General features: G+C 39.0%; 1 pseudogene; it reads left to right on the plus strand.

Annotated features, from left to right (window-relative positions):
- The window catches only part of LOC135203501 (zinc finger protein OZF-like), a 36,398-nt pseudogene continuing 15,652 nt past the window's right edge, over positions 1–20,746 (plus strand).

The raw sequence follows: 20,746 nt of genomic DNA on the forward strand, positions 1-20,746 counted from the left end.
CGCCATTGACTGCCTTAGTAGCATAACTTTTATTCGAAGGTCTTTTATCTTCTATAATAATTGCCGTCTCAATAATAGAGACAATTCATAATTAATCATAATAATTGATAAAATACATAGATAACTGATAATTACTGTTATAATGTGGGTCTGAAAGGATCGTGAGAGTCAGGAATGAAGAGTGCAAGTGTTGTCTTGGGCTTAGAGCATCAGTCAATAATCATTAAGTAAGTACCTACCTATGAGATGGATGACCTTTGCTTCGGTGAGTTATATTGTTTATAGGTTTATAGATTGTATCATTAACCTCTAAAGTTATGGTACCCCTGGGTTACCCTATAGGCCGTAGCCTTCTATGGGGTCTGGTAAAACAGGTTACTGGCAGCCTGTAGACTGTAGGCTGTAGCTTAGCCTGGCCCACTGTAACCCATGACTGTCTAAGTGAAACTAACTATATTTCATGATAAGATAACGTCTTGGCCGAAAGTTAAATGGAACCTTAATAAACAAACTTACCTATATTACAAGTGAGACAACAATCTTCATTACAACGATATAAACTGCTCAGATTTTTTTTACTCCGAGTGTGTGTGTGTCTTTCTCCAACCATTCCTAATAACTCCGCCCACCAAACGAACTCCAGAACTTATTGGTGGAACTCTTGTTAGCAGAGAAGGGGTTCTCCCCCCCATCTCCCTCAGTAAACACTGTTACCATGTAATTTTTCGATGTCTCGCAAGACGGTGTACCAGAGAAACCTGTGTCCAACTGTACATGATATACCATAGTATACAATAGGCTAACTCTTGTTAGTGATATTCATTTTCTCTTTTTACTCAATTATCATTTGTCAATCTGCATTGAACCTAGAGAATTAGCTGATTTAAATACTTGCTATACTGTATATGCCTATATAGAGTATGCTGTGTAGTGTAAGCTAGGCTACCATATAAATAAGGATGGTACTGATTACAGCAGTGTAGGGTAGGTTATATTCAAGATACGATTTTTCCAACAAATGATGGGTTTTTTAGAACCTAACCCTATCGTAACTAGGAAAATACCTGTAAATAAAAACAACAAATACTGGTGAGAAACACAATTTGCACCAGTTATTTTGTAGCACAAAACCTCCTTTACTCTCGTCTCTTGATCAATTGAAAAAGAACCTATGACATAGGGCTATACCCTAACCTAGGCTATAGGGTTATAGGTGAAATTGCTGTAAACCTTCCGGTCTTAAGATAAAGTAGGCCATGATGCAGGGTAAAGGCATCCTGTAGCCTGCAGTAATGAGATCCTATGGAATCTTATAGCCTAAACTTACCATTAGCCTGCGAGTAAATCCTTGAGGGAGACACTACAGATCTGGGGACAATCGATTTTCGTGGGGAAAAATTGCTAAGAATAACGTTTTTGCCCGTTTTTGAAGTTGACCCAGTAAAAATAAAGCCTAAAAAACAACAAACGGTAAAGAGGGAAGCGGCCTCAGACTTTCACAGCGCACGAAACTCTCAATTCCCGGTTTTGAGACCCAGACCCTTTACCCTGAATACAAAAGTTTGACCTCTTACTCTGCATTCAAGGTTGACGTAGGCTAGGCTAGCCTAGGACCCCTTACATTGCAGAACTTTTGAACGACTAGCCTACATGTAAAACGTCTAGCCTAGGCTACCACTAACCGACATTAAATTAGATGCTAAGACCCCTTACTTTGCATACATAACTTTGAACCACTACTTTACATGTAAAAGACAGACTAGCCTAGGCTATGACTAACCAGTATTACTGATAAATTATTTGTTAACGGTGAATATGTTTATGTGTGCTGTCAGTAAGGCCGTGGCGGAACGGCGCTTTGTGCCTTATCCGTATATTTAAAGATTCTTGGCAAGCCCAACATGTTCTGGCAAGAGGTAGTGTTGCGCTGCGCGCGGTAGCCACAGGGGTTACAGTGAATTAGCCACAGTACATACAAAAAAACATGACTAGCTTAGGCTCTAAATCCCCCCATAACTGTAACATTAAACACCTTCCTCGTTCGCCACGGCCTTACTGTTCGAACACGTGCTTCGGTACTGACTTCGAACTAACCGAAACACTACTGTTCGAACACATGCTTCAGTACTGGCTTCGAAATAAACGAAACACTAGTTTTAAGGCTAACAAAAATTAATGTACAACTTACCTTATTCACATTTCAAAGTCGCTGCTGTCCGAGGACCATGAAGGGGTACATGAAGGCATCAGTCTCAGCCTCTTTGAAACTGATGGGGGATCACGTGGCTCGCTGGTAGAAGGTCCTGGTCTTATTGTTTCGGTCCGTGAAATCCAATTTGAGATGGGGATGTCGGGCGGCTTTTGAGCGGATAGACATGTTTGATCAATTTCAGGAACGCCCGAAATGGACACGGAACATCTTGTAGATACCGCTTCTGGATACAGTACGTAGAAAAATAGCTTTCGTAAAGTTCTTTCTGCATACCGTGTCTCGGTAGCTCGCTCCGTTTAAGAACACGCCACTGCGATTCTATAGTGTTCGTGTGTACATTCGGGTCGTCCGGGCTAACGAAGTTAACACTGTGGTTCATGACATTATGCGCAAAATAATGATCCCGGACTTTGCTGTATGGCTTCCAGCAATCAGATACAATTGTGGTTTCTGGAAGTACATTATCAAGCAACACCGGGATCAGAGTTTCGGCAGAACGGTCAGGAACCAACTTGAAAAAGGTCTCACGTGTCTGTCGGTCAATGCCACCGAACACCCAAGATCTGTCCATCTTTCGGCCACGGTTGTACTTCTGTTTCCTAAATTTAGATTCGTCGATCTCAACAATATGACCAGGACCACCGATTTTCTTATTATCAGCACACAGGATTTGGCAACATACATCCCTACAAAAATTATACCAATCCACCATGGTGTTAGGTGCTAGAGGCATAACCAAATCCGTTACAACACACTGTGGGATTTTCTTGGTGAAACAAAATATTAATATCATAATTGTTTCTAAGGACAAAAGCGACTTTTCAAAAAAGGACCCGTGCCGAACTGATACCTTCTTACCGCACTTGCTGTTTGTACAGCGCCACATGTATATCGGTTGGCCCCGAATAGTCCCCAAGTAACCCTTCTCTGTACAACCACTTCATAAATTCGTTGGTGTTTCGTAGGAACTCGATCAGAATACCAATATACAAATGCGTATATTGATCGAACTCGTCTGCTGTAACACTTTTGGGAAATAGTACTGCGTGCGTTCTATCCATGACGGCGGTGGAGAACGAAAAGGGCAAATTTTGTGACTGCAGGTATGATTGTCTGAGTCATATTCATGGGACACGTTTTTATTGGTTGGAAGGAAGTTAATCCATGTCCCTTGGGGATGACCTGGGTCAACCTGATACAGGATTGGTTTGATTTAAAATTCCATCGTCGGGGGCGGGCCGACGTACAGTGCCTGTCTGCGGCCAACTCAAGAACTACAGGAGCTACGACCGCCGTGTCAGCCTTCACATCAAGTGGGTACTTAGAAAATTTACGTTTCACGGGAAATATCGGCGGATGGTATTTTGGTGTAAATTGGTCGGATAAGTGACTTTTCGGGTATATTTTGGAATTCTGGACAACTTTTATTCTATGCATTTTGTTATTTGGGGTAATGGTTCTGGAATTGTAGGATCTGTCCCCGGATCTGTAAACTACCCGAATATCACTAACAAGAGTTAGCCTATTGTATACTATGGTATATCATGTACAGTTGGACACAGGTTTCCCTGGTACACCGTCTTGCGAGACTTCGAAAAATTACATGGTAACAGTGTTTACTGAGGGAGATGGGGGGGGAGAACCCCTTCTCTGCTAACAAGAGTTCCACCAATAAGTTCTGGAGTTCGTTTGGTGGGCGGAGTTATTAGGAATGGTTGGAGAAAGACACACACACACACACACACACGGAGTAAAAAAAATCTGAGCAGTTTATATCGTTGTAATGAAGATTGTTGTCTCACTTGTAATATAAGTTTGTTTATTAAGGTTCCATTTAACATTTCACCACCTGGCACAGCAGAAAACTTCTTCCGGTTTTCTTCTCTGCAGCTGCAGAGGACGCGTTCCATCATCCGTGGGACAACCTCGTAGTGTACGCCTTTCCCCCGTTCTGTCTGATTTGCAAGGTGATCAGCAGGGTGCTGGTCACCAGCAATCTTCGGATGATTCTGGTGGCACACAAATGGCCTCAGGCTGCTTGGTATCCGGACCTGCTAGCTCCTTCGGACTTGAGAGATTCCCCCATGGCTCAACCTGCTGTGTCAACCACATGTGGAACAGTACCACCAGGCAGTACATTCCCTGTGTCTTCATGGCTGGCGATTATCCACCATATCTTGCGAGTGAGAGGCTTTTCTCGCCGAGCAGCAACAGAGATGGCTGTATACCTCAGACAGTCCTCTGCAGCGGTATACCAGGGAAAGTGGTCCATCTTCTGTGGTTGGTGTCGTAGACGGGGTCTCTCTCCGCTCAGAGCCACTCTTCAGCAGGGAGCGGATTTCCTCGTCTTTCTTCACCAAGGATACAGAGCCGCTCTGGCTCTAGTCCTTAAGCTGTGAGGAGTTGATATTTCCTCTTCCATGCAAGTATCTCTCCTAATGAGGAGCTCTGAGAGGTCTTGCCCACCCAGGGAAGTCAGGCCCCCTGAGTGGGACGTGACTCTTGTTTTAAGGAGTTTGACTCGTTGACCTTATGAGCCTCTCCGGGAGTTGTCAGACAGGGATCTGACCCTCAAGACCGTCTTTCTGCTGGCCCTGACACTGGCGAAGAAAGTAGGGGAACTTCATGGTCTTTCCTTTGATGTCGAATACTCGAGGGGATGGGGATCAGTTACGCTCGATATCGTCCCGGATTTTGTAGCGAAGACTCAGAACCATTCGGTCCCTGACGTCAGGTTCGAGTCCTTCACGATCCCCTCCCTAGAGGACTTTACTGGTAATGATAAGGAAGAGATGCTACTTTGTCCTGTTAGAATGCTACGCCACTATCTGAAGAAAACTCGACCGCTCAGGCCTGAGTGTCGAAACCTCTTTGTTAGCACCGGGGTGACCAAGAAAGAAGTGTCAAAGAACACTATTTCTTTCTGGTTTCGTGAGGTGATTAGGAAAGTGTACAACTCCGAAAGGAGTACCGGCACCAGTGCCTTTCGTTCAAGAACCCACGAAGTTAAAGGTATTAGTCCTACCCTTACATTCCGCAAGAACTTGTCAGTTGCACAGGTGCTGAAGGCAGGGGTGTGTTCCAACCAGACCACCTTCACCTCTTTCTACCTTCGGGATATTGCCCATAGGTCCCTGGACACTCTTTCCTTGGGACCTGTGGTGGCTGCTCGACAAGTTGTGTAGCTTACCCAGCTCCTTTAACAGGACAAGGTGGCATCTCGTCCTTGTGATATTGCGTGAATGGAGAATGAATGAGAGTGTGACTGGCTCCTCTTCCTTCTCTTTTCTTCCCTCTTCCTGTGGGCAGAAAGTAGCAGTTATCACATGATGGACAGGATGATAGTGCAGGTAAGCTACATAACTGAGCTCCATCCAATCTCTTTAGTTAGGGATAGAAGCATTTATCTGTCCCTTCCCTAACAAAGGGGGAAGCAAACAACAGTAAGAAACAAACCCAATGCTTTATATTTGGCCTCTTACTTATGATTTGAAGTTCTTGCTTGCTATTCATAAGAGGTATGCATGCCTCCCTCTTATGAATTGGTCCAGAGGTCTGGCCACTGATCCTACAGTATCTCACTCTGATCAGTTGGACAGAGGCTAGGTTCCCCCCCATGCTCTTACGACCAGGGAGGGAGCTCAGGTTGGGTGAACACCAGTCTGTTCACAAGACTCAGATTCCTCCCACCAATAATTGAGTCTTCCTTATGTAAAGGACCGATAGTTTGTAAAACGTAGGAACAAATCACAATTTTTGAAAGTAAATTGTATTTTTCATAACTATACAAACCTGAGGTCCTTTACATATAGGCCCACCTCATGCCACCCCTCACTCTGTTCCTGGGCCTAAAGCAAAGTGTAATGTGCACATCCAGTCAGGCGGGACTCCCGACCATCGGACAAGCAGTTACTGCCTAACTACCTTGTTATTGAATCTTACGACCAAGTTCCAGCTGGCGCTGAAAGAATTTCTTATGTAAAGGACCTCAGGTTTGTATAGTTAGGAAAATACAATTTACTTTCAGAAATTGTGATTTTCCTTTACATTTCACAATATATATGTATATATATATATATATATATATATATATATATATATAATATATATATATATATGATATATAAAATATATATATATATATATATATAAATATATAAATATAATATATATATATATATATATATATATTATATATATATATATATATATATATCTATATAGTAGTATCTCGAGATACGAAAGGCTCTAGTTACGAAAAACTCGAGACACAAAAGCCAATGCGAAAAATTTTACTGCTCTACATACGAAAAGTTTTCAAGATACGAAAGATTGTTGCTGTAAAGTCCCGAGATTCGCCCCCGGACCATCGAGAACAATTTTAAAACTCCCGCGCCGCCCAAAACTGAGTAAACTCGCCACCATCCTCCTGCTCTCCCATTGGTTCCTGATGCTAGTCACCCCATAAGGTCCTGCTCTCATATTGGTCAGCATCTACCCCTTGTGCTTTAAGTATTCTATTGGTAAAAGGATGCTGTAAATTGAAAAACTTATTCATGCAATATATTTAACTAAAAAAAAAATTAGTTAAAGATAGAATAAAGAATAGAAATGAATGGTTATTATACTGTTTTTGGTAGTTTCAGTAGTTTGAAGAGAGATAATGAAAATTTATGGCTTACTGTGTAAAGTGATTGCTTGTCGATCGTTCGATACTCGTAAGTGCTGGATGTAAACAGACGTTTGGAAGCTTTTTTTTGTTTGTTTATATAGTTAATGGTTACTTAATAATTATTTGAAATGAGTACATGCAATACATTTAATAAAAAAATTGTGAATTAGATATCATAAAATATAAAATAAATCAGACTACCAACAAATACGTATTTTTTAGAATTCTTCTTCTGCTTTATTATTACGTTACGTATACGTATGTTTCATTATAGCTGTCAGTAACTCGGTATCTCCATTAGGTAAAGATAGAATAAAAAGAATAAAACTGAGTTGGTTTTATTTATACTTGTTTGGTAGTTTCATTAGTTGAAGAGAGATACTAATGACAATTTATGGCTTACTGTGTGCTAGGAAAAATGATTACTTGGCGCTCGTTCGATACTGCGTAAGACAGGTAAGAGCTGAATGTAAACAATCGATTGGAAGGTTTGTTTTTTTGTTTGTTTGTGTATTATAGTTAATGATTAATTAATAATTTTTATTTGAAATGAGTACATACCTGAGTATTTATACATTTTATTGGCATATTCTAAGCTTTTAGCTCTTAGGTTTAGATGTCAGAATCATAGACTAGGCTACAGTAGCAACCGCTAACATAGGCTAGGCTTATTGCTAAGGGGGACATAGTATGCTAAAGTCGTAATAAAATGGGGTTGAACATTACATGCAGTTGAATATTACTCAAGTATGTACAGTATTGTCTTTTTGGAGTCATATTTCTTCCGTTGGATCGGCGTTGTAACCCTAGAACATGTGTTTTAGGCCTGGAAATATAATTTACTGGGGTGTTTTTGGAGGGCTTGGAACGGATTAGCCATTTTACATGTAAAATGTGTTCCAAGATACAAAAAACTCATAATACGAAGGCCGACCTCGGTGAACTGGATTAATTTCGTATCTCGAGGTACCACTGTATATATATATTGTTACGAAGTGCCAAGTATCTGGTTACCTTGCATCAAATATTACCTCACCAAAAGCCAAACACCTGAACCCTCATAACACGTTTAAACGACTGAATACACTAAAGGCAACAGTGATCCCTTAACACTTACCAGTATTGCAGAAAATCAGACTAAGTTCATCAAAACAGGTGTAGGTAATCTTGTAAGTAATTAAATTAATCAAAGGGCATCACTCCATCAACAACTTTAAAAGTCTAAGTATTTCCCTGATTTCAGAAGTCTAAGTACTTCCCTGGTTCTAAGTCACTTCAATTAAATTGAAGGAAAGCAAATCAGTTGTTACCCACTCTATGTTTCTACCTAACATGAATATAATCATTAATTAAATATTTATACTGGTGTAAGATAAAGAAAACACTTATAAAAATTTTAAATACAAAATTTATTATTTAAATTCAAAATTTATAAGTGAAATTCACAATATCAGGGAAAATTACTGTTACTTGAAACAAAGTAAAGTTTAATTAATTCTTGAATCAAATTAAGTAAAATTAAATCAAAATTAATTTATCACAAAATTCAAGAAAATTAATTCAATCAAAATTCAAAAGTGTTAGGCAATAATTGAAAATTTGAAATTAATTCACAAGTGCTAAACAACAATAAAACTTGAAAAGAATTCTAAGTAAATGCAAATCAATTCACAAGTGTTAAATTTAATTAAATGTGCAATGATAAAGCAATGAAAATACTAAGTCAATTAAATGGTGAATGCAATGAAAATATAAAACAAAAAGACACACTTCAATAAGAAAATGAATAAGTGCACAAACAATGGAACAGACACAAACACAAAAAATATCAGCAATGTGTAAAAGTGTAAATCTTTTCACTCAAAAACTGTAACCAACAGTTTTTACCAAACACATTCCTATCCGTTATTAGTTAAACACACTCCCTATCCATTATTAGTTGCAATTAATAAAAATATAACACACTTTACCTTTTTTGGTATACCAACTTCTTTCTTTCTCTTGTATATTACACTTTCACAAAAAAAAAAACAGGCGCCGTTACGAAATGTTTGTTCAGATTCCACAAAAGAAATTAAATAAACTAAATAAATTCTAAGAAATATCAAATATAGAATTCTCACAAGTTATGAGTGACCAAATTTACGTTTACGTTAATATAATCTCGATGTCGAGTGAGAGAGAGAGAGCGAGAGAGAGAGAGGGAGATCTAACTGCCTCGAGGTCTTAAGATCGAATGAATATCTCTTCCTTTATGGAAATGACAGAGCAGATGTCTCAAAACGTTCTAGGCACGAAAGCTTCTCGAAAGTTCTGAAATCTGACGCAATCTTACACACATAATGTGCAACATGCACGTGGCTTTGATTAAAGCATACGCGTACAAGACAAGACTGCTCAACAGATACGTACCCGATTGAAACGGAGGGTAAACGATAATTAAGATTGACATGTTTTTGTTTTTGATGACAACGAGCTCGCTATCAACGCGCTGACAGAGCAGGGAAGTAAACGGATCTCGCAGACTCTAATTTTAAAGTGCTGACATAAAAGTTAAACATTTGCAGCTTTGAAAAGACAAGGATCTCTCTCTTTACGTTATATATATATTCTTTTACAAGACGTTAATGCGAAATCTGAACACACATTTTAAAACATCCTATTCTAAGCTATCTAGAATCTGAGAAAAATGTTGCACAATCTACATGACATTTCAAAGAGGGGAAACATGCATTTTGAAAGTAGCAATATATAATATACCTCCCCCCAGAAGATTTTTTATCACGGTGTTGAATCCAACGATTAGCAACGAGATAAATAATCAGCAACTACATTGTTTTTGCCACTAATGTGCTGCACTCTTAAGTTATACTGTTGCAGGCACAAAGACCACCTGGTCAGTCTTTGATTGTGATTTTTCATTTTCTGGATAAATGACAGTGGATTGTGATCAGAAAACACTAATATTTCTTCATTCCTAGGTCTATTCACATACACTTCAAATTTTTCAATGCGGTGATTAAGGCTAAAGTTTCCTTCTCAATTGTCGAATATACTTTCTGATGTTTTTTTCAATTTTGTAGACATGAAGCATACAGGAATGGTAGATATTATTTTTCATCTTCTTGAAGTAGAACAGCTCCAACACCACAGTCTGACGCATCAACTTGTATCACAAATTTCTTGTCGAAGTCTGGAGCTTGAAGTACTGGTCTTGAAGTTAAAATGGCTTTTACCTTCTCAAAGGATTCTTGACACTCTGGAGTCCAAATAAACTTAGCTTTGGGACTAGTTAAGTCTGTCAAGGGAGCTACTACAGCTGAGAAATTTGGGCAAAAACGACGATAGAAACCAGCCATGCCTAAAAATCTCTGTAGTTTTTTGGTTTCCTGGTAGTAGGTGGGGTAGCCTTACGGATACCTTCTACATTAGCATTTACTGGAGCAAGAAAAGGCCTTTCCCCAAACTTCAAACCCAAAAAGATACTGTACAGTTGCCTTTCCAAACTCACTCTTCTCTAGGTTGACTGTTTAATCCTGCTTCTTGTAGTTTCTTGAAAACTTTCTTTTCTTCAGAATCTTCAGATGTTCTTCCCACGTTGTAGAGTAAATCACGATGTCATCTAGGTATATACCTACTCCTTCTATTGATCCTAGCAGTTGATCCATCACTCGTTGAAATGTGCGGGTGCATTCATCCAGACCAAACGGCAGCAAACAGTATACTGATATAGTCCCAAAAGGAGTAATAAAAGCTGACAGCAGCTTCGCATTCTCATCTAAGGGAATTTGATAATATCCTTTCAACAAGTCTATCTTGGAAACAAACTTGGCTTGCCCAATATTATCAAGTAACTGATCTATAAGAGGCAAAGGATAATTATCAGCCACACTGATAGAATTCAGCTTCTATAATCATTACACATCCTAAATGAACCATCTGGTTTCTTCACTAACACACATGGAGAAACTGAAGTGACTTGAACTGGGTTCTGCTAATCCATGTTGCAGCAAATACTCAACTTCTTTCTTCAAAACATCTCGATGATACGGTGATAAGCGATAGGCTCTTTGCTTGAAAGGTTTTCCATCTTCTTGAACTTTGATTTCATGCTTGGTCAGATCAGTACGTCTAGGCACATCTGTAAAAACTTCTGGAAAACTTCTAGTTACGTCACTTAAGTCTTCATCTTGTTCAACACTCAGATGTTTCAATTTATCCTCCAAATTTTCCAAAATTGAAGAATTATTCATCTTGCTTGCAGCTCCTAATTCGTAGCCATCATCGTCTTCTGTAGATAAAGTTGTCTGGGTTTACTGACACAGTTTTCAGTTTTAGTTTCTGAGAAATAAGGTTTCAAGAGGTTCACATGTATCTTCCTTTGTTTTCTTCTTCTTTCTGGTGTTTCAATCACATAAGTTCTATCACTTAACTTCTGAATTATCTGGTAAGGACCTTGAAATTTATTAGTGAGGGGAAATCTCTTGACAGGTAAGAACACTAACACTTGTTGACCAATACTAAAACTTCTTAGCTTAGCCTTAGCATCAAATCTCCTTTTCATTTTCTCTTGACTCATTTTCAAGTTTTCTAAAGAGATTTTCTAATCTCTTTCACCTCTTCCTTAAGTTCTTGACATACTCTGCTTGGCTTTCCTCTTGATTTTCTTCCCAATTTTCTGCAAGAATCTCAACGGTCCTCTCACTTCTCTTCCAAAAAAAAATCATCTCATTAGGTGAACATCCCATACTTTCTTGATAAGCATTCCTAACTTCAAACAACATTAATGGTAAACCAACATCCCATTCTCTTTTTCTGACTCAGAACAATACTTTGTCAGCATACTTTTCAATGTCTGGTGGAACCTTTCCAAGGCACCTTGAGTTTCTGGATGATAGGCGGTTGATAACTGTTGTTTCACCCCTAATAAGTTCATCACATCCTGGAATAACTTTGAAGTAAAGTTCGTTCCTCTATCACTTTGTACAATTTCTGGTATACCAAACTTGAGAAAAAACTCCACAAGTTTTTCCAGCAACTATCTTGGCAGATATGTTTCTAACAGGATTGCTCGGATACCTGTCACAGGACACATTAATGTCAATAAATACTCATTTTCCCTTTCTTTGTCTTCGGCAGCGGTCCAACCATATCTATAATCACTTTGCTAAAGGGTTCTCCTCTAAACTTCTATAGGTTGTAGGGGGGCTTTCTTGATGGTTTCATTCGGTTTTCCAGCTATCTGGCAGGTATGACACTTACGACAAAACCTGCTAACATTGTGAAGTCCAGGCCAGAAAAAATATTTCATGATCTTCTCCACAGTCTTCCTGATTCCCATATGTCCAGACTCATGAGCTACTGCAACCACTTGCTTTCTCATGGATATGGTATCAAAATTTGATGATATTCGCCCCATTCAGCATCTCCTGGTATATCTGTAGGTCTATACTTCCTCATCAGCAAACATTCCTTCAGATAGTAACAGGTAGGAGTTTGTTGCATCTCTTCTCGATCAACAACTCTGAAGAACAAATCAGTTAACGATGCATCCTTCTTCTGCAAGTCCATCAGCTTCTCTCTTGTCACTTGACCAACTTCAAGGGTTGAATTCTCAATATCTGCTAACTCAGCTACTGTAGTTTCACTACTGTCTTCAGCAACACTTTGACTACTTGGAGTCTCTTCAGGAACATCAGGTTCATTCTTCTTCGTCGTCGTCTTCTTCATCCTTATCTTGGGAATAATCCTCTTCTTGGTCAGCACTATGGGAAACTTCACTTCCCTGGAATATTCTTCTAAGCACAAAGATCCTTCACTTGATCCTTCTTGGGTATGTAAATCCTCAGTTTCTTCACTTACAGTCGTAGTCCTCTTCATACTTCTGGTAGTTACGCAACTAGGAAACAGGTGGGGGGTTATTCTTCTCCAAACTCTTCTGTAGGACTAATCCTCAATGGTTTGTCTGTCACTACAGGACAAGGAATAAATGGGCACACCACAAACTTCATCCCCAACAGAACATGTATACCTTCCACAGCTAGTGAGTCCTTTACAGCAAAATCAACATTCCCTGTCACCAATTCACATGACAGGTGTAAGCGGCATATAGGAGTTACTTCCTCTCCTCCTATACCCTTCAAAATAACTGAATCTCCTGTGAGACTCTTCTCCAACTGAGGGTGAGAACCACGTACTACCACACTATGGTTACTCCCTGTATCACGTAATATCTTGACTGGTACCTGCATACTTCCTTCTTGAGTTGACAGCATACCCTCATAGATATATGGCTTAAAAAGCCTCCACAAACTGCTTAACCACTCACTGCTTGAGGTAACATTTCCACTGGTTGCTAAACATTCAGCTTGTTTAGTTTCATTCTTGTCTGGAGTCTGATTCTTTCGCCCACACTGCTCTTCGTAGTTTGTTTCACAACTTGACTAACTGGTTTGACGGCTGTTGATTCCGGTAAAAAAAACACTCTCTTGACTGTAGTGTCCTACTCTTCCACACTTGAAACAGACAACATTAGGTTTCTGTAACTGTCTTGAAAAACTGGATGAGGATTTCACATTAATTTGCTGAGCTGTATTACCTTGTGTACTCTTAGTAGTATCACTTGAAGGTTTCCCATTAAATTTGTTCCTGTTATTTGGATAAGACTTAAAACCTGGGCGTTGTTGACTCTGGTACTTGACATTGTAATTACGTTTGCTACTGATTATATTGTAATCTTCACTAAGTGTAGCGGCTTTGTCAAGTTTCTTCACTTCTCTCTCTCTTAAATAGGCTCTTATATGTTCAGGAATTCCTTAAGATACTGTTCAAGAACAAGTAACTCTTCTAACTCATCAAAAATTTTAAAAGTTTTAACTTTAGCAGCTTCTACCCAACGTTTGAAACACCTTCTCACTTTGTAAGCATAATCTAGAGGTTCCCTTCTCATCTTTTTATTTTCTTAAATTTCTGAATCTCTCATTGTAGTACTCTGGGGTCATCTGGTAAACTTGTAGCACACTGTGTTTAAGTACCTTGTAGTCTTTACACTGATCAGCTGTTAAGGCTAGATAAGCACTTCTCCCTTTACCAATCAAGACACTTTGTAGCAAAACTGACCATTTATCCTCTGTCATCCCATACCTGAAGCCACTTTCTCAAAGTGATCAAAAAACTCATCTGGAGCTTCTTAGGGATTAACTTCTGTACTCTCACTACATCAAATACAGGGTCTTGATTACCTTGGTTAGGGTTAGACGGTGTTACAGGTAATGTGGATCTAGCTCTTATTAATTCCATTTCCCTTTCATGTCTTGCGATTTCTCTTTCCTCTTTTTATTCTTTCTCTTTCCTCTTCTGCTGCTTTTTCTTCTTCTCTTTCTCTTCTTTCTTGTTTTTCCCTGTCTATTCTCTTTCTTTTGCTTGCATTCTCTCTCTTTCAGCTTGCATTCTCTCTCTTTCAGCAAGCATTTTTAGCTTAATCAAATTCTCCTCTGTTTCAATGCGTCTAAGCTCTAACTCTGCATCACTTTTCTCTTTCTTTTCTGCTTGCTTATTTATGAGATCAGCACGTGCTACATTCAACAACTCTTGAGCCAATTCTAACTCATCTTCATCAGTTATTCTACAGAGTTTATCAATGATTCCATAGCAATACATCTTATTTGTGCCTTTACCATACTAGTAGACACAAAACCACCACATGCCTCTGCTAAAGCGCTCCACTGTGGCTCTAGACAGAGTGGTTTCAGACAAAACTTTGGACGGAAGGAGCTGCTAAAAATTCCTGAACATTGAACTGAGCCATTTTCCTCTAAGTTATCAACTTACAATTCAATACAATAAATACAAAACAAACTATATGGTCACTCTCCTAACAAAATATATTCCTAACACCACCAGTATATTCTAGAGTGATAATGAAATCTGCTTTCCCGGGTCTCTGGGCACCATTAAATAATGTTACGAAGTGCAAGTATCTGGTTACCATTGCATCAAATATTACCTCACCAAAAGCCAAACACCTGAACCCTCATAACACGTTTAAACGACTGAATACTCTAAAGGCAACAGTGATCCCTTAACACTTACCAGTATTGCAGAAAATCAGACTAAGTCATCAAACAGGTTGTGAGGTAATCTGTAAGTAATTAAATTAATCAAAGGGCATCACTCCATCAACAACTTTAAAAAGTTTCCTAAGTATTTCCCTGATTTCAGAAGTCTAAGTACTTCCCTGGTTCTAAGTCACTTCAATTAAATTGAAGGAAAGCAAATCAATTACCACTCTATGTTTCTACCTAACATGAATATAATCATAATTAAATATATTTATACTGGTGTAAGATAAAGAAAACACTTATAAAAATTTTAAATACAAAATTTATTATTAAATTCAAAATTTATAAGTGAAATTCACAATATCAGGGAAAATTACTGTTACTTGAAAAACAAAGTAAAGTTTAATTAATTCTTGAATCAAATTAAGTAAAATTAAATCAAAATTAATTTTATCACAAATTAAATTCAAGAAAATTAATTCAATCAAAATTCAAAAGTGTTAGGCAATAATTGAAAATTTGAAATTAATTCACAAGTGCTAAACAACAATAAAACTTGAAAAGAATTCTAAGTAAATGCAAATCAATTCACAAGTGTTAAATTTAATTAAATGTGCAATGATAAAGCAATGAAAATAACTAAGTCAATTAAATGGTGAATGCAAATGAAAATATAAAACAAAAAGACACACTTCAATAAGAAAATGAATAAGTGCACAAACAATGGAACAGACACAAACACAAAAAAATATCAGCAATGTGTAAAAGTGTAAATCTTTTCACTCAAAAACTGTAACCAACAGTTTTTACCAAACACAATTCCTATCCGTCATTAGTTAAACACACTCCCTATCCATTATTAGTTGCAACTAATAAAAATATAACACACTTTACCTTTTTTGGTATACCAACTTCTTTCTTTCTCTTGTATATTACAACTTTCACAAAAAAAACCAGGCGCCATTACGAAATGTTTGTTCAGATTCACAAAAGAAATTAAATAAACTAAATAAATTCTAAGAAATATCAAATATAGAATTCTCACAAGTTATGAGTGACCAAATTTACGTTTACGTTAATATAATCTCGATGTCGAGTGAGAGAGAGAGAAGGAGGATTCTAACTGCCGGTCGAGGTCTTTAAGATCGAATGAATATCTCTTCCTTTATGGAAATGACAGAGCAGATGTCTCAAAACGTTCTAGGCACGAAAGCTTCTCGAAAGTTCTGAAATCTGACGCAATCTTACACACATAATGTGCAACATGCACGTGGCTTTGATTAAAGCATACGCGTACAAGACAAGACTGCTCAACAGATACGTACCCGATTGAAACGGAGGGTAAACGATAATTAAGATTGACATGTTTTTGATGACAACGAGCTCGCTATCAAACGCGCTGACAGAGCAGGGAAGTAAACGGATCTCGCAGACTCTAATTTTAAAGTGCTGACATAAAAGTTAAACATTTGCAGCTTTGAAAAGACAAGGATCTCTCTCTTTACCATGATACTAGTACTATATTCTTTTACAAGAACGTTAATGCGAAATCTGAACACACATTTTAAAAACATCCTATTCTAAGCTTATCTCTAATGGAATCTGAAAAACAAAATGTTGCACAATTCTACATGACCATTTCAAAGAGGGGAAAAACATGCATTTTGAAAGTAGCAATATATAATAATATATATATGTTCTCTTTGCAAAAATAAATTTGTTTATTGCAGTAATAATCGCCATTTTCTGGTGATCCCAGTGGTATATAAAACATTACTATTCTTATGAAAATAACCTGATAAGGAAATTTCCAAAGATAATTTTAAAAAATTCGTGGAATAGGCGTTGCATTTTGGCAGCATGGGCTGTTAATGGGTTAAAGGAAGAATAACATATAGGTTAGCATACTAACCTAAACTAACCTGCAGAATGTGTTACCCGACCGGGGCCCCATTACCCCTTTAAAGAAAGACAATGTTCTAATAATAACCTAACCTAGTATAACGTGTTACCTGACCGGGAGCGGAGCCCTTTAAGGAAAGACAATATAATATGAATGTAAATGTTCTAATAATAACCTAACCTAGTATAACGTGTTACCTGACCGGGGGCGGAGAGTAATGCAGACTGTTACATGCTGGACCAAGCATAGATGAAGGTAGGACACTCCTTAGAGTAACCTATCTATTCCTTTTATTAGCAATAGATGCAATTAACCGGCCCTTCCCTTACAAGGCTGGGAAGGGGGCTTTGACATAAGACAAACCTATAACTTGTATTTGCCTTGTAGTCTCCAACATATGGTTCTTTGCCTCCCCATAATGACGGCTCACATCTCTCCCTTATGGGAAAAGCCCAGATGATTGACTCTGATCTTGCAGTTCCATAACTCTGATCAGATTCCAGTGGTTGGTTCCTCTTCCTTGTTCTTATGACCAGGAAGAAAAATCCAGGTAGGCTGAACCCCAGTCGGTTCACTAGAGCACACTCAGATTCCTCCCTCCAATCAGTAAGTCTTCCTATTGTAAAGGACCGACTGTTTGTATATTGTGTAGGAACAAATCATAGTTTTTTAAAGTAAATTGTGTTTTTCCTAACAATACAAACCTGACATCCTTTACACAAACTGCCACCCGCCAATCTGTTACCTGGGCCAAAAGCAAATTGGAATGAATTGCATCCGGTTGGAGGGACTACCAATGACCGGTCCGGTAGTTAACTACTGAACCGCCTTGTTTGAAGAATTCAGCAGCCGTGTCCAGGTTATGCCTTAGTAATTCCTATTGTAAACAACCTAGGTTTGTATAGTTATGAAAAATACAGTTCACTTTTAAAAATTGTGATTTTTTCATACATGTTTTGCACAGCATTAGTCTAACATTTGCAATGAAGCTTTATGTGATTAGTATACAATCTCATTGGTATAGTATTGTGTATAGAAAACTTCTATGTGCTAATGGAGATCACATCTCTTTGTCATAGATAACCTGTACTATTGTTACGGATGATCACTGATGACAATCTGCGAAAGAACGTTTTCTTTAGTATCGTGTTGATTTTCCTCAAGAACACATTCTAGGTAAGTGATATAAAAGTGAAGTCATTGCAGTAAGAGAGAATGTCCATGAATTATATGTAGTATTTAATGTAAACTATATAGAATCTTCAGTCACTTTGTTCAAAACCCAGTCTGTTAGTTATTCATGATGCACTGACTGGCATTTGTTCCTACACAATATACAAACCTGAAGTTCTTTACAATAGGAATTGCTTACGGCAAAGCTGAAGCACAGCCAATAAGATTCTTGAAGGGGGTTAGGCAGCACCTACCAGCAGGTAGGTGGGGAGACCTGCTGGCCCAGATGTAAACATTCCAATTTTGTTTTTGGCTGTCTTCAGATAAAGACGTGTTTTCATGAAGTCTTGCTTGACTGCCGTTAATCTATTTTCGTGGTGGTATCTCTCTTTTATTGTTTTGATGATGATATATTTTGAATATTTTAGTGTGTTTGATATTAATATTAATACTGTTAATATGCACACCCACTTTATGTGATAGCCTTGCAAGCCGCCTGTCCCTTTCGTGTCTATATAGGGATCAGCAGCGAAGGTATATATGCACCCTACTTTCTTTTGCCCTTTAATAATAAGGGCACAACAGTATATATATTTATTATTGAATTTGAGATTCATGCTTACACTCCAGGAGAATTCACCAGGGGAGACTTCGGAGGTTTACCCTTTGTTTTGTCTCACCCAGTATTCTTCCTTCTCCTTTGCCCTCTTCGTTCGCTTCTCAAGTGAGGAAAGGTGTGTGTGTGTGTGTGTGTGGTGTTGATGATTGGGGATCTCCTCTCGTTTCGGAGGGCATTGCCCTTTGGTATGAGAGGAGTATCCTTCTTTATTAATCACGTTTTCCTTTTTCTGCAGGCTAACAGTAAGTGTTAGTAAATCACAGCAGAAGATGAAAGGCTATCTCCGCATTTTGGTTATCCTAACCCTTGAGATTCTACCTGTGACATGATAGGCCTCGAGTGTGTGTACAGTTCCCCTGCTGTGAATCATATTAAAATGTTGCTGTTTTCCTGAAGCTTTATCACTGGACAACATCTATGCCAGTTGCCTTGTGATTATTAACTCTACTTCTGATGATGTCTGTTCTTCATCCTGCAGAAGAAGTCCTGCTGAAGAATGTCTCCTCTATCGACCTTCCCTTCCTTTTCTGAAACTCTAGGAGGCCTGGGAATCTGGACCGGCCTCCTCAGGCAAAGAAGAGGAAGGATTCTTCTCCTTCCCTAAGAAGTCCTCCTGCAAAATTTCAAAGGGCTTTCCTCCTTCTGAGGAGGCAGTGGGATCTTCCATTGGCTTTTCCCAACTTTCGGGTTCAGGAACCGATTCGCTTGCCCCTGGGCTTGTGTTTAGGGAGCAGCAGGAGTGCAGGCTTCGGCTTGCATTCCGGTCACCTGTTAAGAGGTTCACCTCTGAACAGGTGCTGTGTTGGATGCTCGTTTGCAAGTCATTCTGAGTGCTTGTGTTTCTATTGAATCATGAGCATCCAGAACCGTTGATGGGCCCTCCCAGTTCAGTCACAGGATGAGAGAAGGGACGAGACATTCACGTGTCTCGTCCCTTTCTGCCAGCACAAAGGAGTGCTCATCAGTGCTTGGTAGATTCCCACCTGGTGTTCTGATTCTGAGGATTCGAACACCTGGAGACAGTGTTCTCCCTGAATCTTTCCGTCCTTTGGGAGGATTCCAATTTGCAGTCTCCCATGGGTCTTGCATTTTGGGAGCCTTGAGTGCCTATTCTATTAAATCACTCTCTTGATCCAGTCTTAATTGCTCGCATAAAAGACTGGTTCTATGCCTGTTCCTCCTCGACTTATACAGGAGTCGAAGAAGGACCTCTCCTGATGATCGTCTGACAAGATTCAGGAGTCTCGTTTTGTTTTCTGTGATTTCCAAACATTCAGGTGAGACAGGCATTACAGATAATTGTTATCACAAGAGTCTGGAGTCTTGGGGAAAGCTTGATTTTCCCGGAATTTCCATGTGCTCATCAAGTGACTGGTTTCATCTGTTTCCAAGCACTTGGGTAAGACAAGATTATTGTTTTACAAGACTCGGGAGTCTTCCCGAGCACCTGGTTCCCTTGGAAATGCTGGCGCTCACCGAATGCTTGGTTTCTTGCGATATCCGAGCACTCAAGTGAGAAGTTTTCATGATAATTGTCTTTGGGAGAGTCTGGAATCTCATCAAGCATGTGAATTCATATGAATTCAGGCTCTCGCCAAGAACTCGCTATCACACGTGCTTGGATAGCAAGACATGCCTCTACCAGTACAGAAGATTTTGCTCTTCAGTTTGGTTTGGGTTTATTCAGAGCATGAAACTGCATGCCAACACCTTGGTCCATGAGCAAGTGTCTTGTACCTTAAGGTTAGAATTGGCAGGACAGCAGACACAGAATCCCTCTTTATTCTTCTCCTTGGGGCTTTAGCCTCAAGGAGAATAGTCTATTGGGGGAAGTGGTAGTTCCCTGCTGATGATTACCATTCATAATTCCATGGTTGTGATCTGCTCAGCTCACTCGACTTGGCTTGGCTCTACCGAATGAACTCTGTACCCTCGATCAGGTCGGTTCTTTGCCATGGCATAGCACCCTCCTTTCCCGTGTTGCAGTCTTCATGCAGTCCTAGTGTCATCCTGTTAGATAATCGAGTTTCACACGAATGGGTTGTCACCTTCATCCTTGTCAGTCTCGTCTTCTACTGCCTCTTCTCTTTCGGACCTGCCTCCTTTC

The sequence above is a fragment of the Macrobrachium nipponense genome, chromosome 36, assembly GCF_015104395.2.
Source record: "Macrobrachium nipponense isolate FS-2020 chromosome 36, ASM1510439v2, whole genome shotgun sequence".
Classification (NCBI taxonomy): domain Eukaryota; kingdom Metazoa; phylum Arthropoda; class Malacostraca; order Decapoda; family Palaemonidae; genus Macrobrachium; species Macrobrachium nipponense.